The sequence below is a fragment of the Balaenoptera borealis genome, assembly GCF_965194805.1.
Source record: "Balaenoptera borealis genome assembly, chromosome: 4".
Classification (NCBI taxonomy): Eukaryota; Metazoa; Chordata; class Mammalia; order Artiodactyla; family Balaenopteridae; genus Balaenoptera; species Balaenoptera borealis.
Genome location: NC_138861.1, coordinates 49,470,324 through 49,497,180, shown reverse-complemented (window position 1 = coordinate 49,497,180; position 26,857 = coordinate 49,470,324). Strand labels below are relative to the sequence as shown.

Genomic DNA, 26,857 nt, shown 5'->3' with positions numbered 1-26,857 from the left:
AGAGCCAATAAATGAGTTATTCATATGATTCATCAGATAAGTATCCCAGGTAAGACATAGAATTACCTTATTCCATTCAAGGCTTAGTCATTTCCAAAACGTTACAATGCAACTGAATATATTTATACACGCAGAAGTTTATTTAACTTTCTTTAGCACCCTTCCCTTTTTTTTCAGGTATAGAATCTACTTCAGGACGCTCAGGACTTAGTTCTAACATTCTTTATTGTTGTATAAAGTTTCTGGCCCACAGAATAGTCTGATGAGGCAAGTTTAGAATATAAAGGAAGCTTTTAGTGGAATGGCAAGGATGGGGTTTTCCAGACCAAAAGAGTGATGAGTGGTAGAACAGGCTCAGAAAAATGAGGTGATGGGAGACTGATGGTAAGGAATGAGTGTGCCCAGCTATGGGATTTCTTTCTGTAGTCAACTCCCAGTGTTGAAATATCAACTGGGGTCCCCCAAAGGTATATTTGAAAGTGTGTGGTCTTCAGAGTCAAATCCTGATTCATCACCCACTAGGTACATAAGTTGGGTCAAGCTACTTAAATTTTTGAGACTCAATTTCCTCATCTGTAACATGAGGATTATATGATGAAATAAAATGAGAGCCTACCTTTCAGGGTTGCTGGGAAGATAATAAAAACGTATGTAAAGTCCTTGGAACATAACCAACCCTCAGTAAATGGCAGACATTATGGCTGAAACGTAGTCTTTAAAAATTTCAGCCTTGCCTTTCATATAAGTAAATTACCAACTTTTTTAGACAGTATCTTCTTCGTCTTTAATTTTCAGCACAAAATAGCTCTGTGACTTTGAGAAATGCCTTTAACCTTTGTATGATTCAATTTCTTCACACGTGAAATAACAGGGATAATATCCTGAGTAATGTTCAAGTCCTGCAAAGCCATGGTGCTAATAGCCTGCTATCCGTTTTGTTCTTGATCATAATTAAAGCAAAGTAGAGGCATATGCATCAATATGCTGCAAAATGCATAATGCAACGCAGCTCTGGCATCAGCAGTATGGACTGTAGGGTCACATGACCTGTGTTACGACTGATGGTTCCTCCTTGTAATGTACCTGAATGTCTTGGGCAAGTCAGGTAGCTGTTTTATGCCTCAGTTTCTTCTTTTTTTGGACTTTCTTTGCACAACTTAATCTTCTTCTTTTTTTGGACTTTCTTTGCACAACTTAATCTTCCAATGATATAGAGAAAATCTTTTGTCCTCAAACCTCTTTTACCTCATCTATCCTAGTGGTGCTCTGCTTTCCAAATGCAATAAATAGTTCCAGTGAAAATATTACATTGTTTTACCACAAGCTGGCAAAACACCAACACTTCATTCACTCACCCCAATCAAACAAAAATGTTTCTAGAAAGCCATTTCTCTTTTAGTTATAGAGCTATAAAATTATAACAAATATTCACTAAAAGTTTGAGATATTGTCACAAGAAATTAAATGTTATTAAAATTATTAACACAGAGAAGAGAGTATGAAGGTACTATGTTTATGAATCCATACTTCCTCAATATTTACTTGGTGGGTTTTACTTTTCATGAGTGAATCTGAAGGTTCATGACATACAGTACCTGTATAAACATTTCCATATTCATGAAGGGTTTGGAACATTTCTAGTATTAAGGGTCTGTTATAGTGAAGAGGAAAAATATCATTCAATCCATATATATTTTTTAAAGTCTTTATTGAATTTGTTACAATATTGCTTCTGCGTTATGTTTTGGTTTTTTGGCCGCAAGGCATGTGGGATCTTAGCTCCCCGACCAGGGATCAAACCCGCACCCCCTGCATTGGAAGGCAAAGTCTTAACCACTGGACCGCCAGGAAAGTCCCTCAATCCATATTTTAAACTTAACAGGAAGATAGGAATTTGAACTACAGGGCCACTGGCATCTTTTCTAATACTGAGGCCCTTTGATATTTATGTGTTCCTTGAGAACTTTATTGGTTATTAAAAATGGCAGCACTTGAAATGATGTCTAGAGATGTAACTAGTATGGATCAAAAAGACTTTGTCTCAAAATGCTGAATTGTAAATGCTATAAAGTATTTTTAACAAAAATTTAAAAATTATGTAAATTTGAAAAGTTCCCTTTCCTTTAGCAGATGTTTCCCCGTTATTCCTCATCCTAAGAGTGAGTTCACGCCAGAATGTGAGATCTGGATACTGGTGCATGTGGATGATGTCTACAGAGTCCTAGTCAAAGGCAATGAAATTCCCAGTCCAGAGAGACCTGGCAAGCAAGGAGGGCACACTATTACCTACCAGCTCCACTCCCTCTTATATTCATGCTACTTGACCTACACAACAAAATTTTTAGGTTGGTTTTACCCTAAAATTTTGCTTTTCTTATGCCATTACTTAAACATTTATCATTTTATCCCACTGATAATTATAGTAAAAATAGAAAATTTTAATGATGAGGATCTAATCCCAATTTAAGAGCAAGATAAAAAAAATCTTCACATTTTATTATCATGTGGATAAGTTCAAAATCATCAGGAATATCTAGAGAAAAATCAATACATGTATTACATGCAAAATTGATTTTAGCATCTTTTTCAAATATGTTCATATCACTTCTGAGCAAAATATATATGTAGAGAGAATAAAAGTGACATAATTAGTATTTTCCTTTATAGTAAATGTATTTTTCAGTAATAAGGATCTAGCTCCAAGTGAGAATTTCTCACCTTTCCAAAAAATCATTTTTTTACTTCTTCATAACATAATTATTGGATAATAATACCTAATTAAAATAAACTTGGCTGTTTCTATCAAATGTAGGTTCATGGGGGTTTTAAGTTTGAAAGCAGTATCTTAAACTTAAGATTATTTTTTATAATATCAATTAAGTTCCTAAAAAACTAACTGATACTCCCTTCAGAATCTAGATAAATCTAACAGAAAATCTGCAACTTGAAACTGAATATTTCCCGCAACAAAAAAATATCTTCCCTTGCTTTAAGGAAACTACTCCCAGACCTAACAATAAAACCCACAATCTCTAAGTTATCAAAGAGAGTCTCACATGGGGATGCATAACTCCTATTCTCGTTCCCTGAGTTCCTTGAATGTTTTCTTCCCTTCAGGAGATACGTTTCCATTAGCTTTGCAGTCATCCCATGATGACCTCATAGGGCCTCTTGCTTTCATAATTTATCAATATAGCCTGCCCTATTATAGCCAGTAGAACACCTGATGCAAGTCTGGATTCTCACAAAGGACCCAGGGAAAACAAAGGAGAATAACCAGCAACTAAACCACTGTGCCATGAAACACCACCTGCTCTGCAGTGTGACTGGCTTCAGTTGCATCATGGCCCCTTCTCTGCCTCAAAGTAGGTGGCTCCATCCTACGACCTGTCGCTCAGCTGACTTCCGAGACATCCGTGTTCCTCACAGCTTAGACCTAAGTCGATAGCCAGAAACTAGTTTCTTCTTCTACTCCTAGAGAGCCTTCCTCTGGGATTATTTTCTTTTTAATACAACTACCTCATTCCAGGATGAACTAAATCGGAAATAGTCACTCTCTCTATTGAAAAGGCCATGACAGAATAGTAATCACCTCAGTACACCTTGGTGAACCCAACATTCACATAGGAGGCGAGCACAGGAGCAAACAGGGAAGCTGTCTCTTTGGATTTCTCCGTAAACTGCCTTGCTTTGACCACAGGGAGCAATGGATCTATAACAATAGGGAAAAATGACCTAACTACCTGAGTAGAAATCATGAGACAAAACCTTGTAGTAAAGTAGAAATAACAACCAAATGAAGAATCCCATTGTTTTCTACACCAGAGTCAAATGCTCAATATCTGTGTGACTTTGAGCAAGGATTTTTTAGCTGAGGGTGTCAGGGTCCTCAGTTGTAAAATTCCTCTAGTCTTTTTCATATCTATGATTGATGGTCTAATTCTTTAAAGTGAAAGGTACCTAAAAAATTAAACAAATTTTGCTTGATAGGTGTCCATTATATCCCTAAGTGAAAAGGAGGTGGATTCAAATTATAAGACATCATAAAATGTAAGTCTTAAAATTTATTGAATCATCTATTTGATAAATCATAGGTAAAAAGTGGCAGTTTTCCCACATAATTCACTTTATTAGGATTAAGAGTTTCATATACTATTGTATGATTAAAACCAAGTATAAATAGTACAGTGAAGATAAATAACCCTTTTAATGTAAAGACTTTTCTGAGGTATTTAATACAAAATCATGGCTCTGTACCCCAGATCCTGGTTCTGGGTTGAGCTCTGTCCCAGCTGGCTAATTACCTTGTTCTAATGAAATTCTTAGCATGATCTGAGTCTGATATTCCCATTATCTTGGCTATTAAAATCCAAGTGCCTATTCCTCCTTGAATCAGGTCTAAGAACATGTTGAATTATTGACCACTTACTGAATGATATTGATATTATGATAGAGTGGTATTGATTTCCTAAACTGCATTTTCCTTATCTGTAAAATGAAAATGATTATACTCATTAAGTCATTGCTCCATAATTAGTTTCTTTTTTCTCAGAAACACGATGAAGGAGGCAAAGCATAAACTTCTGGTGTCACATGGGCTCTTTTCATTCTCTTGTCATTTTAGCCTAATTTGGGGCTATGTAAATCAGGAAAGAAACGTTCAAGACCACAGCAGGGGGTGATTGGTTTTGTCATCAAAAGGGCCTCAATTAGGTGTCAGCAGATCCCTCCCTCCTTCTAATACCATAACATTTGAAACTTTAGGGAGAAAGCAAAACCTAGTTTTAGGTAATATAACTTTTCATTAGAGAGAAATAGGGCTCCCCTTTTAGCTTTCTTCCCCTACAGTGGGTCCTCTTCCTCCTCAGTGAAATCTCTCTTCTGGTTGTTTTCTTCTCTCCAGCCAGTTAAAAACATTTATTGATCCCCTGTTGAGGCAGAGATGTTTATTGCCTCTACTCTTGCCTGTGCCCACTTGTTCATCCTAGTCTTCTCCTCTCTCTCAAGATGTCACAATAGCCCTCTTCACGACAGATTGTTTGCCACTATAGAGATTTGTTGTTGTTGTTGTTTTCGTGGGAAATGTCATGGGACTTGTGGAGGGAAGTGGTTATCAGGAGAAATATATATATATATTTTACATGGGGGTGGGGGGGATTTGGTGAGGAGTTTTATTTTTTAATTTTTATTTATTTATTTATTTGTTCATTTATTTCTTTATGGCTGTGTTGGGTCTTCGTTTCTGTGTGAGGGCTTTCTCTAGTTGTGGCAAGTGGGGGCCACTCTTCATCGCGGTGTGCGGGCCTCTCACTATCGCGGCCTCTCTTGTTGCGGAGCGCAGGCTCCAGACGCGCAGGCTCAGTAATCGTGGCACACGGGCCCAGCTGCTCCGCGGCATGTGGGATCTTCCCAGACCACGGCTCGAACCCGTGTCCCCTGCATTGGCAGGCAGATTCTCAACCACTGCGCCACCAGGGAAGCCCCCAGAAGAAATATTTTGACAACCACTATTTAGTCAGTTTGAAAAGCTGAACGGAAAGGCTTATGAATTCAGTTTATCTGCACTATTCCTTTATCTTTTGCTTTATGAATAATTATTGGTATGAGCCAATGGTAATAGGCCTTTATATTGTGTTATTATTTATACTTGCCTAGCAGAAAAAGCCATGGAGCTTATTTGAAAATCAACAAAAATCAACACCAAATTCATAAAATCAAGTGCAGATTATCATCTAATGACAACTTCTTAGATTCTCAGTTTACATGTCATCTCAACATCCAATATCTGATTGGAATGTCATTTGACAGGTAAGGCAATTGAGCCCTGGGGAGGGAAAGTGAGGTATCCAAGTTGTCCATCAACAAGTGGCAAAGTACCCCTGCCTCCCATTCTAGTTTTCCTTGAACCGGACACGGATACCTCTCCATTTGCTGCTGATTCTTGGTGCTGCTAAGATTTTTCTTATTCCTCTAGTTTCTCTTGTCAAAATTTGCAATGGTGGAGAGAAGAAAAGTGAATAAGAAAAATATATTAGTGCAAAATTATGCCAGTGTTAATTATTCTGCATATGCAGATTTTATATCCTTCTGATATGTTTTATTGTAGACTTATAGAATGAAAAGCCAGCCTCAAGTTTAAGTATAATTCCTTAAAAGTGGTCTGTTGACATAGCTGAATAAGCTCAATTTAAGAAAGCAAGTTTACATATGACTAACATTTGTTTTCACTGATATAATGTACTCTATTTTTTTCTAGATTAAATAATGTGGAAATTATGTGAACATATTGAATGAGTATCAAAATATCATTTTTTTTTTTTTTAGAGAAACATGAGTAGTTTATTTTTATTTATTTAGGCTGTGTTGGGTCTTCGTTGCTGCGTGTGGGCTTTCTCTAGTTGTGGTGAGCGGGGGCTACTCTTCGTTGCAGTGCGCAGGCTTCTCATTGCGGTGGCTTCTCCTGTTGTAGAGCACGGGCTCTAGGCACCCGGGCTTCAGTATTTGCGGCTCGCGGGTTCTAGAACGCAGGCTCAGTAGTTGTGGCGCGCGGGCTTAGTTGCTCCACAGCACGTGGGATCTTCCCGGACCAGGGATCGAACCCGTGTCCCCTGCATTGGCAGGCGGATTCTTAACCACTGTGCCACCAGGGAAGTCCCCAAAATACCACTTTTAAAGTAACTATTAAAATGATAAAATGTAAAATGTGAATAAATTTAAACATGCCTCTTACAGTGAATAAGTGATTTATGAACTGCAACATGGAAACAATGGATGTTCTCTTCCATCATTTATTTTAATGATTTTTATTTTCATGTTACACAATGTGCTTTGAAACCTTCAAAGAATCCACACATGGAATTTATCAAATAAAAATTACATTGGGGTCTTTGGGTGACATAGATGTACGGTAAACAGAATGTATAAGAAGTCACTTAGAACCTATAATGTATAAATAAAACTTAGGAGATCAACACCAGCTTATATCTAATGTTTTATTGGGGTAAATGTTTGTCCTTATTCTAGGGATAAAAATAAGCGTGGTTACAAAATTTGCACAAACAACTTGAACCAAAAGAACACAGAAAATTGGTATACGGATTAAAGTATCCAAAATAACTTATAACAAATACTTGTAAATGCGTTTATTCACTCACCTTCCGTCCCAAAAAAGGAGTGCTTTAACACTAATATACTCTAGTTTTTTGCCACCAAAAAAAACTACCAATCAAAGTAGACTTTTTTTTTTTTTTAACATCTTTATTGAAGTATAATTGCCTTACAATGGTGTGTTAGCTTCTGCTTTATAACAAAGTTAATCAGTTATACATATACAATATGTTCCCATATCTCTTCCCTCTTGCATCTCCCTCCCTCCCACCCTCCCCATCCCACCCCTCTAGGTGGTCACAAAGCACCGAGCTGATCTCCCTGTGCTATGCGGCTGCTTCCCACTAGCTATCTATTTTACATTTGGTAGTGTATATATGTCCATGACACTCTCTCACCCTGTCACATCTCACCCCACCCCCTCCCCATATCCTCAAGTCCATTCTCTAGTAGGTCTGTGTCTTTATTCCCGTCTTGCCACTAGGTTCTTCATGGCCTTTTTTTTTTCCCTTAGATTCCGTATATATGTGTTAGCATACTGTATTTGTTTTTCTCTTTCTGACTTACTTCACTCTGTATGACAGACTCTAACTCCATCCACCTCATTACAAATATCTCCATTTCATTTCTTTTTATGGCTGAGTAATATTCCATTGTATATATGTGCCACATCTTCTTTATCCATTCATCTGTCGATGGACATTTAGGTTGCTTCCATGTCCTGGCTATTGTAAATAGAGCTGCAATGAACATTTTGGTACATGACTCTTTTTGAACTATGGTTTTCTCAGGGTATATGCCCAGTAGTGGGATTGCTGGATCGTATGGTAGTTCTATTTGTAGTTTTTTAAGGAACCTCCATACTGTTCTCCATAGTGGCTGTATCAATTTACATTCCCACCAACAGTGCAAGAGAGTTCCCTTTCCTCCACACCCTCTCCAGCATTTATTGTTTCTAGATTTTTTGATGATGGCCATTCTGACCGGTGTGAGGTGACATCTCATTGTAGTTTTGATTTGCATTTCTCTAATGACTAATGATGTTGAGCATTCTTTCATGTGTCTGTAGGCCATCTGTATATCTTCTTTGGAGAAATGTCTATTTAGGTCTTCTGCCCATTTTTGGATTGGGTTGTTCATTTTTTTGTTATTGAGCTGCATGAGCTGCTTGTAAATCTTGGAGATTAATCCTTTGTCAGTTGCTTCATTTGCAAATATTTTCTCCCATTCTGAGGGTTGTCTTTTGGTCTTGTTTATGGTTTCCTTTGCTGTGCAAAAGCTTTTAAGTTTCATTAGTTCCCATTTGTTTATTTGTGTTCTTATTTCCATTTCTCTGGGAGCTGGGTCAAAAAGAATCTTGCTGTGATGTATGTCATAGAGTGTTCTGCCTATGTTTTCCTCTAACAGTTTGATAGTGTCTGGTCTTACACTTAGGTCTTTAATCCATTTTGAGTTTATTTTTGTGCATGGTGTCAGGGAGTGTTCTAATTTCATACTTTTACATGTAGCTGTCCAATTTTCCCAGCACCACTTATTGAAGAGGCTGTCTTTTCTCCACTGTATATGCTTGCCTCCTTTATCAAAGATAAGGTGACCATATGTGCGTGGGTTTATCTCTGGGCTTTCTATCCTGTTCCATTGATCTATATTTCTGTTTTTGTGCCAGTACCAAACTGTCTTGATTACTGTAGCTTTGTAATATAGTCTGAAGTCAGGGAGCCTGATTCCCCCAGCTCCATTTTTCGTTCTCAAGATTGCTTTGGCTATTCGGGGTCTTTTGTGTTTCCATACAAATTGTGAAATTTTTTGTTCTAGTTCTGTGAAAAATGCCAGTGGTAGTTTGATAGGGATTGCATTGAATCTGTAGATTGCTTTGGGTAGTAGAGTCATTTTCACAATGTTGATTCTTCCAATCCAGGAACATGGTATATCTCTCCATCTATTTGTATCATCTTTAATTTCTTTCATCAGTGTCCTATAATTTTCTGCATACAGGTCTTTTGTCTCCTTAGGTAGGTTTATTCCTAGATATTTTATTCTTTTTGTTGCAATGGTAAACGGGAGTGTTTTCTTAATTTCACTTTCAGATTTTTCGTCATTAGTGTATAGAAATGCAAGAGATTTCTGTGCATTAATTTTGTATCCTGCTACTTTACCAAATTCATTGATTAGCTCTAGGAGTTTTCTGGTAGCATCTTTAGGATTCTCTATGTATAGTATCATGTCATCTGCAAACAGTGACAGCTTTACTTCTTCTTTTCCGATTTGGATTCCTTTTATTTCTTTGTCTTCTCTGATTGCTGTGGCTAACACTTCCAAAACTACGTTGAATAATAGTGGTGAGAGTGGGTAACCTTGTCTTGTTCCTGATCTTAGTGGAAATGGTTTCAGTTTTTCACCATTGAGGACAATGTTGGCTGTGGGTTTGTCATATATGGCCTTTATTATGTTGAGGACAGTTCCCTCTATGCCTACTTTCTGCAGGGCTTTTATCATTCAAAGTAGACTTTTTAACGTAGTGATCCTTTTTTCTACAAATTTGTTCTAAGACTGAAAAAAGAAATCTACAGAAAAACAAAAATATTCCTAGTAATAGAGTAGTATAATTTTTACTAAAAAAAAATCCCCGAAAACCAAGTTTGTGCCCCCAAATAGAGTAATATACAAATAAGTTAGAGCATACCATTAAAAAGAATATTATTCAAACATTGAAAATAACAAATGTAATAATGATTTTATTTATATATTTTACAATTTAAAAAGTGTTTTGCTGTTTTTACAGTATCTCATTTGATGATTCTTGATATAAGGAAAAATGCTTATAAAATATTCAAAGTGAAATAATAAATTAAAAAATTTATGTATAGGGCTTCCCTGGTGGCGCAGTGGTTGAGAATCTGCCTGCCGATGCAGGGGACACAGGTTCGAGCCCTGGTCTGGGACGATCCCACATGCCGTGGAGCAACTGGGCCCGTGAGCCACAACTACTGAGCCTGCACGTCTGGAGCCTGTGCTCTGCAACAAGAGAGACCGCGATAGTGAGAGGCCCACGCACCGCGATGAAGAGTGGCCCCTGCTTGCCGCAACTGGAGAAAGCGCTCTCACAGAAACGAAGACCCAACACAGCCAAAAATAAATAAATAATAATTAAAATTAAAAAAAAAAAAGAATGAATTGCCCATGAGAGCAAAAAAAAAAAAAAAAAAATTATGTATAAACTATGACAATAACCACATAAAACTCTACAGATGGATAAAGATTGGAATACATATATACCTGTGTGCATGTATGTAGATAGATAATAGATAGATGGATAGATGCACACATACAGTATATAGTTGAGGGGGCTGTAGATATCATTTTCTTTAATATTAAGATATTTAATTTAAACAAAAACTTGTCCTAAATTTTAAACAGAAGACAAGATGTGATTATTCCTCTTGAATAGATTAAAGAATATTGTCTTTTTTCATGATAGAATAGAATCCATAAAACAGATCTTTTACTATAATTTCCATATGAATGCATAAATTATGAGTTTTTCAATATTTTAATCAACCAAGATGAAATTTAGTCCATGATATTAGTTCATTCTATAAATATATAATTTAAGTGTATTCAAACTTTACTCAGCTTCCAAAAATAACCCTGGAGTTCTAACAGTAGCCTGAGTAAAGAGTAGGAATAATGCAAACACATACATTTGTTTACCGACAGTCCAAACAAAGATATAAATAAGTAAAAGAATTTACTGTTTTCCTTAAAGTCTATTGGAGATTGTTGTTTTGAAAATATCACACTTTTATATTTTTGAGCCTCTAGCTCAGTAATATCTGAAGAGCTTAGTGTGCTACCAATTTTATTTGTGTTGACTTTTTGTTTAAAGAGCAAACCCATCCCCTTGAAATATAGCCCTGCTCAGCTGAACCTGTTTCTCCTCATGAGCATGTTAGAAATTTTTATTTCAATTTAAACAGGAAAACATATGGCTATGACTTAACCGTTGGAAAGGAAAATGCTCAGTGTACGTGAATTTGGTCTTGCTATTTCTCCAGTTCCTCAAATGTTACTTCAGCAAGCAAATAAAACATTAGTAGGTGAATGAATCTTAGCCTGAGTCCAAATATTCCTGACTGGCCTCAAGACCTTTGTTCTCAACACTGCTGTTCCCAAGAAATACATACATTGAGGACCCGAGTCTGCCATTTAATTAACAGACTGATGTTTGTTTATTTTCTTGTAAACCTGAGTTCTCTACCAGCTGGTTCCTAGTTAGATCAGAAAGATATACAGAACACAAACAAAAGTGCAAGTAAGGCCCAAGTAACTTCTGCAATGCAGTTTCTTCCCTAGGAATCCTGCTTACCACCAGAGAAATTTGTATTGCCCTCACAGTAGAGATCTCTGTAAATATGCCCTAAAGCAAGATCATTTTTTAGAAGACAGTAGATTTTCTTGCTTGTATATACTGTTAGTTCATCATTCCCCTTTTAGGAATAAGTAGTGATTCCAAAACTATGATCATGTATTCATGAGTGTATATCATGGTACTTATATTTGTACCATGTCCATTCTCTCAGTATGTACACACAGATACACATCTGGCATTTTCCCTATCTCCCTTTTTTCTATTCTAAAAACCGGTGAAACCAACAACTCTATATTTTCCATATATTATAGTAGTGCAGCATCTACTTTTTTTAATCTGTACCCATGAAGATTTTTAATGCAGATGGTGAGAGAAATGGTAATAACAATTCTAAAGACTGAATGTTTCCACTTGCAGAGATTATAACCATGGGTGAGTTAGTTTTGAAATGTTTATTTCAAAAATGATTCCTAAACATTATGAACTAGAGTTACTGGTTTCTTTTTTTTTTCTTTTTTCCTTCTTCCTTTCTTTCTTTTTCTTTCTTTTTACTACATGGTAGTAATGGCCATTGCAGAATATTTAGAAAATAGATCAAAAATAAAATTTTTATGATACCGAGAGATAAATACAATTAAATAGTAATGCCTATTTTTCAGATTTTCTCTAATATTAAATATTTATTACAAATTCAGATAACTTTGCACACACTATTTTCTAATATGCTTTACTCTATAAATGTATCATAAAGTAATATCTTAAAAATTCTAACCTAGTGTTCTGAATTTCAGTCCTTATTGTACCATGGCATATTAATGTTTCTTAATTTACTTAAGATACATTAAGAGGCATTGACACTGATGTTTTGAAGGTTTTACCGTCAAGGACCCACTGGTGGAAAACACGAGCACCCATGTTCCAGAGGGTCCCAGGCTTCCAAGAGGAGCCCTTACTGAAGGACTCTGGTGGAAGAGCAGCTGAGGCTGTAATCACCAGCCCAGGCTGCCAGGTGGCTGAAAGCTCTTCCTTAGACCACCTGACTATAATGTTCTGTCACACTGTAAGGGGGTGACAGTTATACTGCAAGACTGTATTTTTTACGAAAATTCCAAATACCTCCAATGATCCTGATGGTACATTTTAAAGTGACTTTAAATGCCCAGAAATTCTTTTCCTTGTGTTCACAAAAGGATAATCTTCAGAATTGTTCCTTCTTTATTCATACTCCTAAGTTGTTTTTTTTTTTTCTAAAACCACTTGAATGTATTTAGGAAAGCTTTCAGTAAAGTCAGGACAGTGGTTTTTCACATCATAGAGTAGAAAAGGCATTAATAACAACATCCTTTTCCCTCCAGGGAAAAAACTTGCCATTCAGTACAAAACAAAATTATGTTTAAAAATACAGTAAATTTTTTACTGCTCAGGAAGTGTTCGATTTCATGTGTTTGACTGTATACAGATTAAGAGACTTGACATACATATCTTTCAGCATCAACACAAAATGATTGAAATGCTAAAAGCTTACACATTTCAGATTACTTTACATTTTTCCCTAAATGACCTTCAATATTTTAACAGTATTTGCTCTCCGTGGCTAATAGTTATTATCATGTGGAGTCCTTTCTAAAGCCTAAGAAGTAAATCAAAGGGAGCGGCAGGGAAAAATGTGTTAGAAAAATATTTTTTTCTCATTATATTAAAAACTAGAAACGACTCCATCCTACACATCTGTGAGAGCCCAGTTCCACCCTAAATGGAAAGATTCTAAGGTTTTCAGGCCAGACCCATATCTGTGTAAAGTTAAACACTGCCACTAGGACACATCAGGAAATTATTGTCATTGGGCAAGGGAGCAAGAACCAAATAGAAATCCAGACCATCTTATTTCCTTTCTTCACCTATTGCAAATATTGGCCCATGCTTCAAAATGCTTTCCTCATACATTTAAACTTTAATACAAATTTCTTTTCAATACATGATTTGAAATCAGGATCTCAAAATGAAGTTTCTGAGACAAAGAAAGGGAGGATGCAATATGTTCTTCTGTTTTTCTGCTGTGGCATTACACTCAGGCAAACACTAGCTGAAGTGTTTGAAAAACAAAATGCTTTAATGGGACAGTATAACAATTGGAAGAAAGTGCCCAAAACTATGTTTTCTTTATCATTATTTTTGACTTGAAAGATAATTGAAAGCTTTGTCAGTAGATTTTTGTTTCGTTGAAAGATCACTACAGTAGTTTCTAAATTTAAAAAAATAATAGTAATTCTGTCTGTGGTTGTGTTTTCATCCTTTCTTCAGAAATAAAATGGGTTTGGGAATGAGAAAAAACAGCTTTTCCCTTTGCTATATGTTACATATGTCATCATAGGCTTCCCAATAGAGTAACTCTCTCTCTCTTTTTTTTTTTTTAACTTGCTCTTTAGTTAAATATGATGCCATAGAACAAGGGCACTGTAGTGAGTGTCAAAATGCATATTCTAAGCAAAGGTAGCAATGAAATGAATGTTCAATAGCTGAAGGCCCCTTACCTTCTTTTATGTGGGTTGATTGGCTGTTTAGGATGATATTAGTGCTTTTGTTTTTTATTCGGAATTTAACTTCAAAAATTGTGATTAAAGTTCCAGCTTTTATTCTTTTTCTCTGCTATTTATTTTGACTTATTGCTAATTTAGTCAGTGGCCCAGTAAAAGTTCTCTCTCTGATGAAAATATCTGAAACAAAGTGATTCTAGCTGCAAGACTTTGAAATTTATAGTTTTCTTTTTAAGGCTAAATTTGGGGAGGATGAGAAGGCTGGTTTTATGAAGTGCTTTTGGATGGTGCACTTTGCAGATGGGAGTGCTAAAAGCAGAGTCAAGGTATAATCAGCCAGAGGCATTCTCAGAGAAGATTGTAAAAATATGGAAAAGGGAGATTGAAGGCAGGAACAATTACCCTACATGAAGGATTTGGTATGAATTGCCCTGCTGGCTTGCAGATACAATTTCAAGGTTTCTCATTTAGCGGGCAATGCCACTTAAAAAGGGGAGAACAGAAACATATACGATGTAGGGCTGCAGTTTAAACTCTGCTTCTAGCTTTCCAATAAAACTTGTAGAAAGGACCTGGCATTTTATTAACACCCTCAGACTCAGGGAACTGAAAATTATGACTCCACTACAGTACTCCAAACTGTAGTTGAAAAAAATGTCTTTTCTGCATTTAATAGTAAGAGATTGCCTTGCTTCCTTGTGGGCATTCCTAAGGATCTGTTAATTTAAGCAAATTAAAATGATACAGATGAACCGGTTTGCAGGGCAGAAAGTGAGACACAGATGTAGAGAACAAACATATGGACACCAAGCGGGGACAGTGGCGGGGTAGGGGTGGTGGTGGATGAATTGGGAGATTGGGATTGACATATATACACTAATATGTATAAAATAGATAACTAATAAGAACCTGCTGTATAAAAAATAAGTAAAATTCAAAAAATAAAATAAAATAAAGTGGTATTCTACTATACAGAAAGACCTCTAAACTCACATCTTCAGCTTAAAGACAGGCAAGACACAATTAAGAAAAAGGAATTATAGGCACATATTAACAAAAATTGTATTTTTTCTCTGTATCCTACAATGACTTCATTGTTAAAAAAATCAAAACTTGTTTTTCGAAACATTTCTCTGCTCTTTATAAAAGTTAACTTGCCTAGCAAGTACTCTCAAGGTTTTGTGGTAATTTGCATTCTTGCCTTCCCTACCCCTGCTATTTAAAAACCAAACTTTCTTTTCTTCTTCTGAGAAAGTTATAAATCAACAGATTTCCTCCAAATACAGGACTCTAGGCCATGCAGACCTTGATTGTAATTCCAGCTCCACCACTCACCAGTAACAGTGTGCAGGCAAATTATTCTCATTGATAAATGGGAATAACAACAACTACCTCATAGCGTTACTATGAGGATTAACTGAGATAACATTCATGAAGCTCCCAGCCCTGTGTGTCTCACAGGACAGGTGTTCATATACTTAGTTCCTTTCCTGTTCCCCATTGGTGTCCTTCCTTACACTCCCTCAACCTAATCTCTAAGTAATGCATACATAATGGTAGGAACATTAGCATGAATGCCTTAATGCAGTTGTTACTGAGTTAACTCAGCAGTGAACTTGGCATTCCATCCCCAACCTTTCCCCTTCATTAATCCCCTTGGTCAACCCCTCCAACACAGGAGTACACCCAGGACACCGGGAACCGTGAAACTGGCCAGGCACGTGAGCATCTTCTACCAGGCTTTCAGCTGGTCTTGTTCTGCCTCAAAGACCAGACAGAGCTCATGTTTTTCACAATTAACTGACTCTGGCCATGTGGTCGCTGCCATCAAGATCTGCCACCAGGAGGACAGCAGTTAATACAATCTTGAACTCTATTTATAGCCCACTTGAAACACTCTCCCATGAAGCCTGAGGAGTCCTCCTTGAGAACACAGAAAGTAATTCACTAGTCCCAGCACCAAACTAGGGCAATCGAAGGACAGAAAATGCAGTAAGTACATTTTTTTCCCAGCCCTCTATAGTTTACAAAGCATCTGTTCCTACACATTGTCCCATTTCATCCTCATACTGACCCAGGAGGGAGCCCCAAAGCAGATGTTGGCAACAAATCCCCATTTTATAGATTACAAAACTGATACCTAGGAGGTTAGATAAGTTGCTCATTTTACATGGTTGGAGAAGGAGGGGAAAGGAAGGTGGCTAAAGAGTAAAAATAATTTCCTGTTAATACAATCAATCTAAACTTCAGCGCATAATTATTTACGTGTAAGAAAAAAATAAACAACAAAGAGAAATAATGTTTCATAATGTTCTGGTAAGCTTAAACATTGTTTCTTCTCCACTTCTGATAGGAAAACCAAAATATGAGAAATAAAAACCTAGAGAGACTTTACAGGGAAACATTTATAAACATGTTTGTATCTGTCTAGAACATCTACATGCAGAATGATTATATTTTAGACAAGAAAGGCCTTCTTGAAACCTCTCCAAATTAAAATGTGCATCAGTCAAGACTAATCTTGAAAAAGATGGTAGGAATTTTTATGAGAAATCTTAATTGATTTTGCCAGTCATCTCTGAAATAAATACATCTTTGCTGTCTTTTTAATATGGGGGGGGTTGCATAATTGAAGTATGTGCCCAAAAAGCAAGACTTCATTAACATGAATTAGTTTATGGACCAGAAATGATTTTGTTCTGAAAAGAATTATTTGATTTTGGCAAATACTTTAATTTTCTAAGAGCTTTCTCTAAGCGGTGTTACCGAGAAAGGGTTTTCAGAAACTTTTTGGCTTGAAAAGGATGTCTGAGCAATTAGAATAGCCACACTGAAGTCTGTTTGTGCGTGTGTGTATGTGTGTGTGTGTGTGTGTGTGTGTGTGTGTGTGTGTGTGTGAGAGAGAGAGAGAGAGAGAGAGAAAGAAAGAAAAAGAGAGAGAGAGAGAGACATTATTGCTTCAAGAGGGCCTCTGGGTTAGCAGTTGGCTCCAAGCCATTTGAGGATTCTCAGATTTACTGCTTCTCTGACTATTGCTGCAGCTCTGATTTATGGACTTCAGAATCTTGTGAAAGGCAAGGTGTCTGAAGTTTAGAGTCTTTCCTGGATGGTCCCTCCTCTTCCCTGTTCACTCCTTTTGCCGCTGTTCACCTTGTAGTGACCTTGCAGGACTCAGCATTTTTACCTGAGCTCAGTAGCCGGGAGCCCACTAGTGCCGGGACGAGGGCAACAGTTTCCATTCCTGGGTGATGGAGTCATGGGAGAAACTGCAGCGAACCAACAGAGAGTAGGACCTGAGCGGGCGAGCCGGGCTGGACCGTGCTTTAAGAGGCTCAGGACAGAGCAGCTGCTCCCTCTCCCAGCCTGCAAGTGCAGCCTGCATTTGTCACTGACCACTGAAGTGTGTGTTTGTGCAAGGTGAGAGCTGGGTGCTTTTTTGTTAATTTGGAGACAAATCGCCAGGTATTGCTGTTGATTGTTTTTGATCATTTGGGGGTGTTGATATCACCACAAATTCAGGACCTAGACTGTGTGTGGTTTTATTTATACCCTTGTTTTTTGTCATGATCCATTATTCAGCGCTGCACGGTGTCCAAATTATGGCAACAGATTGGACGTACTGCTGTTCTTACACTGAAATGTGATCAGTTTGGTGCAATTTTCTTGGATTCTTTCATTGATTGCTGCTGCCAAACGATGGAGCTGTTCATATAAAGGATTCCAGTGCTGATTTGAAAGCATGTGGAAACAGCTTCAGACATAAATCTGAATTGCTCTTTTTTGGAGTACTTGCTGTGGTGTATTCTTTGCTTCACTCATGTTTTAGTGGTTGAAACTTTGGAGACAGCGGAGTGCCTTAGGGCCTAATCTGGTGATAAAAGTAACATGGGAGTTTTCTGTGTTTTTGCTTGTCAAAATGAAAACTTCTGCTTGGCCAGTGGGGTGTGTGTGTGTGTGTGTGTGTGTGTGTGTGTGTGTGTGTTTAAAAAAAAAAAAACTGAGGATCAAAAGAAAAGCAAATAATACTTTGCTCTATTTTGATGTACCTATCATTAATTTAATCAGCTCCTAAAGCTTTTGTTACCAGCATATTTGAGTTTGGAACTTCGCATTTTGTGTACACAAGGACAGTACAACTACAGTGTGCACTTGTGAAGGCATGTGGGGGCATGGAGTCTGTGCTTACTAGGAATAAAACAGGAATCCAAAATGTGTTCTTGGTTAAGCTAACAGGCCTTAATACTGCACCAGTTTTGTATGTTAGCTACTTAATGAATCTATGCAAAATATAACGGAGATACAGTGTATTATTATATCTAAATAAATACACTAGAGATTTGTATTCATGAAACACATGCTCTAAAAAAGGAAAACACGTGGGAATTTGGTACTGTAAAAATAGGATGAGCAAAAGTTTGAAAAGCTGTCAGATTTTACAGGGAGGGGAAAAACAATACATTAAAATGAGGAATAATTGGGATGGAATATGAAAAGTACTTCAACTGCTCAAATTTTTAAGTCTAATGAAAGAACAATAGAATATTTAAGGAAATTCAGAGTCTGCAGAAATGAAGCCAAGAGCAAAAATTCTTAAAACATGTTTTCAACCTGTGGAATGTACTTATTTTGTCTTGAGTTCTGTTGCCTAGATTGATAAATTAGAATTTTTTTTAAATATACATTTTAAAATTTTATTTAAAAGTGGTCTTCATTTGGGTAGACTTTGAAAACTAATAAAGTAACATAAGATGTATTAAAATGCAATGAACATTAAAATTATTCAAACACTTAACAAGTAACATACGATATGAAAACTATTTGTTCCACTTTTGAATTATGTAGTTTAGAAAGAGTCTAATCCTCTAAAGTAGAATGTCAACTGTTGCTACATACGCTTGGACTGCTAAGGTCCTTGGATACACTTCATGGTTTCTTGCTTTCAGACTATGTTACAGCACTGTGGAACAGTGAGCAGAAACCACTTGACTCTAACATTGTCATGCTTTCTAAGTGAGTTTAGAATAGAAATAGTTTCATTTGACAGATATGGAACTTGAGGTGTACAAAGAATTCATGATTGGTTGGCCTTTCCATATAGGAACCTGTACTACCTTGGCTTTTCTGCTGCCTTGATCTAAAATTTGGCTGCTTCTTTAAAAGGGTGTAACATGACTTTATAACCAGGACTGAAAAGAGGTGGTGGAGGGCCTCTTATCAGTGTTTTATAAACACAAGAGTATCCCTGTCTCTATGATGAGTGCAGTCCAATGTGTTCAAATGTGGTGTGTCCATCTGTACCCATGGTCACTTTCCACGCAGAAAGACTAGAAACTTTGATGAACCACAATCAGTGTAACAGCCAAGAAAAGTCTTGAATAGTGCCCTCATTTATTCTTTAGATAACTAGCTTACTGTGGCAGACAAAGAGGTTTAAAAGGGTTTAGAGATTATAGGTACTGACCTCAAAGCACAGGCCAGTATGTGCAAACACATTTACTTCTATGCAATTAAGGGCTCCTAGTTAAAGGAAATGATTAGGCTTCATTTATATATTTGATAAGTATCTCTTATTTTTTAAAAAGCTTAAGTTTCTTAAGCACATTGTGTTCTCGCTCCCTCTCTTCTTTCAGCTTTATACTTTACTCTAGACTTTAAACTTGCTAAATCCTTAATTTACTGAACCTACTTTCTTTTGACCTACACTCAATCTCTTCTTGGGTCAGAAAGCAATTATGATTTATCTCCTGGGTCTAGGGGAAGACCCACCTCCCCTGAGATCAAGAGATCACTGCCCACTCTGTGAGCAGGAAATGGGGTGTGATTAGCGGGAAAGAATGGATTGATAAACGGCTACCAGGAAGGCAATGACCGCGTCTATCTTGCCGAGCGTTTCTGCTATTCATGCTCTCTTATCCATCTAGTCTGTTACCAGGCATGGAAACCTTTATCAAGAAATGTTTGCACATAGCAACGTAGTTACACTTTCACAAAGACTTTTGGTAAATTGAGATTAAATATGATTTGTAGGGTATGGGTTTGGCTTAAAGTGGTATCCGTAGTTTTTATGTCTTTTTACCTTAGCATTAAGGTAATTAAGTTCTATTTTGCCTAATGACTCCTCCTGAAGTAATGCAGATTCAGGTGAAGTACTGAGAATTCACACAACTTGTAACTATTACTTCCAGATTCCCTAAAGTAGGCCTGGATGGTTTGTGGACAAGAAACATGGAAGGCAGTTTGTATGATGTGACTGTTTTTTCTGGTAGATGTTCCTCCGAGGCTACAGCGTGTCCAGACAATCTCTGGGCTCCTTAGTGGACCACTGGGCTGCAAGAATTTGGCAGCTGGAGTAGGAGCAGGTGGCAGCAGGCAATTCTTCTCTGGAGACAGAGATGAAAAACCTTTTCTACAAGTCCACTCAAGAGGCTGGCCTCATTTGTCTTGAATCCAGTGTGTCTTCGAAGGAAACAGGACGGGTAGAGTCTGGTTGCTAGAAGTTGCGCACAGATTGTGACAGACCTCCAAGGAAGTGCATCTCTGTATTCTATATATTTTTACAACCAATACAAGTTGTTTTTTAAACTTTTAAATTATTTTTACTAGGGCAGGCTTCAAACCTGATCCCCGTGTCAATCCAGTTCCAACAGCCATCCTCTATCACACAAAACAAAGAATTTTCAAGAAATACTAATAGCCAATTAAACTCTTTACATTTTAATAGCCAAACGATTTTCATCAATGTATAATTCGAGTAATCACTTCAGGAGAATGTAATTACAACTTCCAAATATTTCTAATGACCAAGAAGCCATCAACAGACAATTATGGCAAAGTTTCCTGTTACAGGCATATTGGATCTTAAGGGAATGTTCAAGAATTTAATCCAACATATCGAAATCAATAGAAACAGACTTCTATGTGCTCTTTTCTGATAGAATATTTTCAAGATCAACCTGTTTTGAATATTTTTATGATAAAATATAAAACACACTGGAGGCTTTCCCTTCTCTCACTCCTGTCCTCTTATAGCATGGGGTTTCACTTGACCGTTAACTCTTATCAGAACACATTAATGTGTTAAAAGGAATTATTTTGTAGCTACAAAGAAGTATCTCCTTTTCTTTATAAGTTAAGAACTCTGCTTTAAAATGTAGGTTTTATAATTATTTAGGTATAGTGGGAACAACAGATCAGGAGATGATTGCCATTGAAAAGATAGTTTGCTACTCAGTTTCAAAAGGAGGGACACATCATGCCTTGAAGGACCACATAGAGAAGCACCTGGGTTGGTCAGGAGGCAGAGAGAGAAAGGGGGGAACATGGGCAAGAGGCTTTATTGTGGTTTCCTTGGGAAAGAACAGGCAAAGTAGGGTACGTAAGTTTTGGACTGGCTAGTTCGAATAATTTCAGCAGGTTCTGGGGCATAGAGACTGACTCTTGTTGTCTGGGTACCTGGCCCTGAGGTGTTTAGGGCAGATGGATAGTGACCCAGCACGTGAGAGCCTTGTGAGAGCCAGATAAAGGATCTGGTTGGGGTATGGGCTCCGAATTGGTTTATTTGCATAAGAAAGGCATGCTCAGGGTTAGTCTTTCCTATCTCTAGGAATTGGCTAGCCCTGGAAGGGGCAGTCTCTTCAGGGTCAGCAAAGCCCAGATGCCAAAGCATTAGAAATATAGAAAATGAAAAGGCATGACTAATACAAACTAATACACCCAAACAGGAATAGACAGATTACTTAGTATCATTTTGCCAAATTTGGTGTTCACATGGTTAGTTCACTATGAACAACAATCTCTTGATGTGAAATGTACCTCTCCATCAACTCCGGGACCTCTGCCAGCAATCTCCAGAAAGGTTTTGTTCCATTTGTTTTTGTTTTTTAAATTCAATACTTTAAAACAGCAAAAGGGTTGAAAATAACTGAATCCTTTCTACCGAATAACTAGGTACATTTTACTTGTCCTACACAGCTATATATTATTTGATTTAGAGTCTAACAATAAATGTGTCCACATTAGGGTTCTGATAGAATCCTTAATTAGGCTAGAATTATTAAAGAAATTTTAACTTTGTGCATTCACCATCCACCTTTGGTTGGAATCATCTTCTGACACACAAAAGTTAATAAATAATTGTTAAATGAATAAATAAATGATTAAGTCACCTGAACTCATTGGCAGAATTTTCTTCAGATTCCCTAAGAGCCTTTTACACTGTTTTCAATATGATTTTCAGAATAAGAAAATTCAGAAGAGTAAAATATGTTGATTATTTTGCTCAAACAAAAGCTAAATCTCCTGTCACTTAAAAATAGCCATAACCAGCCATGCCCTTATAAGCAAACATATAATGTGGCAAGGAACATATATAAATTGAGTAACAATTCAGTTTCAGCTGAACTGTCAAAACTGGCCTTCATAATGTCCTACTCCTTGAGTCAGCAGCAATGCACAGAGGGATCAAAGAACATTTAGCAGATGAATAGGATAACTAATTTATCAAATTAGAATAGATCAACATGTGCTTAAAATAACCTGTAATCAAGGAAAGCGGCACCTTAGAAATGTGGCATCTTTCCCTTGTAATATTTCTCCTTTTCATTTTTAAACATTAGGGAAAGGAGAAATCATGCATATGGTGTTTCAGTGGAAATGGAATTTTCTTACTGTCCATGTTTAGTTTCCCCATTCCAGTTACTGGAATTTCCCACTGGAATGTATTGTGTAATAAATGTGGGACTTCAAAATAGTGGGGGAAGGATGATTGAGTGGACAACAGGTATTGATACATTTAGATAGCCATTTGGGGAAAAAAAAAAAAGGTTTATCCTTTACACCAAAATAAATCTAGAGGAGTCAAAGATTTAGATGTAAAATTTAAAGCTACATGCATGCTAGAAGAAAGCTTTGGTGTACTGACTTGAACAGAGGAGATGCTTCATCCACCGTGTCACTAAGCAGCCACAAACAGGGGTAGAAATGACATCCTGCTGCTTGAGAGGTGCCTAGGCTTTGCGGTAATTGCTGCAGTTATAGCAGAAGGGAGGTGCCAAAAGTGATCCTTCCTCTGTACCATCTGCCCCATCGTTCTCTATGCTTTTCAGGCACCAAAGCTTCTGAGATGAAGGAAAGCAAAGAAGGTATAAATGTAAACCACTAATTTCTTTTTTAATTCTAAAGCTGATGCTTTATATTTTATCCTGGGGCCAGACAAGTATCGGGAAAAAATTATAGACTGATTTCTTGCTCTTAACTCTCCTGATTCCCAAATCTGAAACGTGATTGAGGTTTCAAAGTGGCCTCACTGTCTCTGGTATCTGCAGGTTTCAGATCTGTGACTTCCATTGGTGTGACAAGGGAATGAGACACTCTCAGCTGTGCCCTGGCCCTTCTGAGTTGTTGTCAGACTAGACTGAACCAATTCCAAAAGCTCTCAAGGGATGTGTGCTTGGTGGGGAGCAGGAGAGCTTCGGTTGGAAAGCTTTTCCTTTAGGGTCTGTGGATTCTTTCTTCTTTGTCACTTCCTTTTCCTCTAGTTAATTTCTTTATCCTGAACTCCTCCCCTCCCATCACCTCCCATACTGCTGCACGCCATCCTCTGACCTGGATGAAAGAAACACTTATGTCATTCACGCTAGGTTTCTCAGACTGGCAGGCTGTTTGGAGCAATGTGCAGTGTTCCTAGCAACAGATTAAGGCACATTCACAGCACTTTAAAAGCCTGCAGGCATTGAAAAATAACAGAGGACTACCTAGTTATATTTGGAACTTCTACTTTGTGGATTTGTATTAGCTAAGAAACCCAGAAAAGTTTTTAAACTTTTTTTTGGTTTATTTTTAATGGAAACTTGGAAGGTATAACCAGGTTTCTAAAACAGTCGTGATGAATTTAATCATGGCACTGAGAATGAAGGCCAACTGTGTCTATGCTAAGATTTAAAAGTAGGGCATATAAAGTTCACTGGCAGTCACAGGAAGGTGATTTTAATTATCAGGAATATTTTATATTCATTAAGAACTCAGGCACTAGGGTCAGCTAGACCTGTTTTAAAATCCATGAACAAGTTGTTTGTGCGAAAGTTATTTAACCTTCAGTTTGTAAATCTCTAATATTAGCATAAATCACAAATATTAAGGTTAAAATGACAAACTATGTATGTAAACTTGTTTTTAGTGTAAGAAATAATCAAAAAGCTAATCAACATAGATGTGTAGGGAGGTAGTTTAGCAAATAGAATTGTCACAATTTTGTGGAAGAGTGAGTTTTTTCTAGATCTGGCAAAGGCTCAAAGTTAGGAAAAGTTATCAGGGAGAAGAAGGAAAAAAATAATGAAAAAGGAAAGAAGGTAAATCTGACTATCCCAGAAGAGAGATCTGATCATCATTGTACGTACCCTCCTTCCATGAGGCTTAACACCATATCTTAGAGCAGGTGCTTATTTATGTTTGAAGAATGAATAAAGAAAAGGAAGGAGTGAGACCATAACCATAATGGTGGAGGGAAATGGATGGCTGTACAAAAGAAGCTCCAGGATGTCCTATCTGAAGTACACTGTGCTAGATTTATCTACAAGGATCAAAAAATAAAACAACAAATCAAGAAGAACAGATATGTTAATTACATGGTATGTTCTTTATCACAGTCTATAAAGTGGAGGGGGTGAGAAACGAAACCAGCCATCTTTGAACACACAAAGGGAATGAATGACACACCTGTTAAATCAGAGAGACAGAGAGAGACATATGAAGTCAGCATGGTTTCTGGTAGAAGTCAAGAGGTGAACCCAGAGCCTAAACTGGAAAGACCATTAATCTTAAAGAAATGTCAAAATGGGAGGAGACCTTCAACATAGAGGAGCTGTTGGCAATTGGTGAGAGGCAAAGATTTATCATCTCTTGCTTTGCTTTATTTAGTTTCCCAATGCCTTGCCCATTAAATGCCAATAACTTCATCCATTTATTGTGAAAACTCAAACACTCCTACGCTTTTCCAAACATCCCTCCAGGGAGTGGTACCACCCCCATGGATAGTATAAAAAATAGGATGAACTATATTCAGAAGTGTAAAGGCTAAGTATCATAATGAAGAGCTTCACACCCTTGACTTTCATGGATCTTGGAAGCTTGTGTTTTACGCTCTTAAAATGAAAGCAAAGGTCTTGAGTAATTTGTCATTTTGCTGAGGAATGTTTGGAGTGAGACTGATTTGTATGGACCCGTCATTTAGCTAGTGAGTGAGATTAGTTTACTTCATTCTTTTCTACATCTTCTAAAAATCTATGTGGGTTGTTTTTTCTACTTGTATTCATTGGAAACTTAATAACTCTCATAGTGTGATTTAAAAACAAAAACAGAACAGCTTTGTTTCATTGTAGAAAAATGGCTTCAAAAAGAAAAGCTATTTGTAGGGCTTCTAATGAAGCACAAAGGATGTGAAGAGGTAGAAATAAATGGGAATTCATAGACAAAAGCAGTTTTGAATAAATTATGAAATTCAAATTTGGCAGTACCGATGATCTATGTCAAAATGAGTCCACCAAATGTGCTATAAAGCAACAGCAACAACAACAAAAAAGTGATTTGTAAAATTGTTTTAATGCCTTTATAATTTATTTTAGGTCTATGTTTATAGGGTTATTAAGGGGCCACTCCAAGTTTTCATTTTCTGAAGGAAATTATATGCTATAGAAGGATTTGGGAATATAGAGATTCGCAAAAATCTGGGCATATGTCCTTTGAGTGTTAAGCGTCAAGTTTGTTGATTCCTAAGGGGAACTAACAACAGAACAACAACTAACAACTAAATCTACAGTAGATTTAACCTGTTTCATGATTAACACCTGCAATGACTGTAGGACCAATCCAAGCTTTTGTCTTAGGCAAACCTAAGAAAACATGACCTACCCCTTTGTGTTACCTTATCTGTGTGTGGAATGTCGCCCTCACATTCTTCACATTGTACTAAGTTTAGTGGTGCACTGAAATGTTCCGTATATGTCAGAGAGGAGGAGAAAGAAGAGGTGTCAGGGAAGAGTTGTTAATACTATATCTGTATTTCTTTTCTAAGGCTGCTGTAATAAAATTCGACAAACTGGATGGCTTAAACCACAGAAATGTACTGTCTCACAATTCTGGAGGCCAGAAGTCTAAAATCAAGGTGTTGGCAGGTCTATGCTCCCTTTGAAGGCCTGGGAATGGATTTGTTCCAGGCCTCTCTCCTTAGCTTGTACATAGCCATCTTCTGCCTGTGTCTTTACATCATCTTCCTTCTGTGAATGTTTGTCTCTGTGTCCAAATTTCCCCTTTTTATAAGGATTACGAGTCATATTAGATTATGGCCTACCCTATTGACTTTAACTTAATTATCTCTGTAAAGACCCTTTCTATTTCCGAATAAGTTTACATTGTGAGGTACAGGGGGTTAGAACTTCATCGTATCTTTTGGCAGGGGGACACAATTCAACCCATAACGTTGGCTCAAGTAAGGTGATGATAAGGAAAATTCAGAGTACAGGACTGGCTGTCTTATTACCGTCACACTATTCAAAGTGTGGTCAGTGAATCAGCAGCATCAGTATCACCTCAGAGCTGGTTAGGAATGCAGATCATTCAGCCCCGTCCTAGGCCTATGGAATCAGAATCTGCATATTTACCTAGATTCCCAGCTGTTTCATTTATACATTAAGATTTGAGAAAAGCTATTCTAGCTCATAGAATAAAAGCCCCATTCTCAAATGTCAAGAAGGAGAATAAAAACGAAGTGTTTATACACAGAAGCCTCATTAATATGTGCACTCAGCAAGTATAGGCCATTATTCCAGCACAGCTATGGCACAGTTATCTATAA

The 26,857-nt window shown here is 37.2% G+C and overlaps 1 protein-coding gene across 4 annotated transcripts in view; it reads left to right on the top strand.

Moving 5' to 3' along the window:
• ARHGAP24 (Rho GTPase activating protein 24) overlaps positions 1–26,857 on the top strand; it is a 518,667-nt gene that overhangs the window by 332,782 nt on the left and 159,028 nt on the right. The window contains exon 1 of one of the 4 annotated variants that reach the window (XM_082391127.1): positions 17,158–17,427. The exons of the other annotated variants lie outside the window; for them this stretch is intronic. The gene's annotated coding sequence lies outside the window, so the exon portion shown is untranslated. Of the gene's footprint in view, positions 1–17,157; positions 17,428–26,857 lie in introns of those variants that run through there. 4 annotated transcript variants of the gene reach the window in all.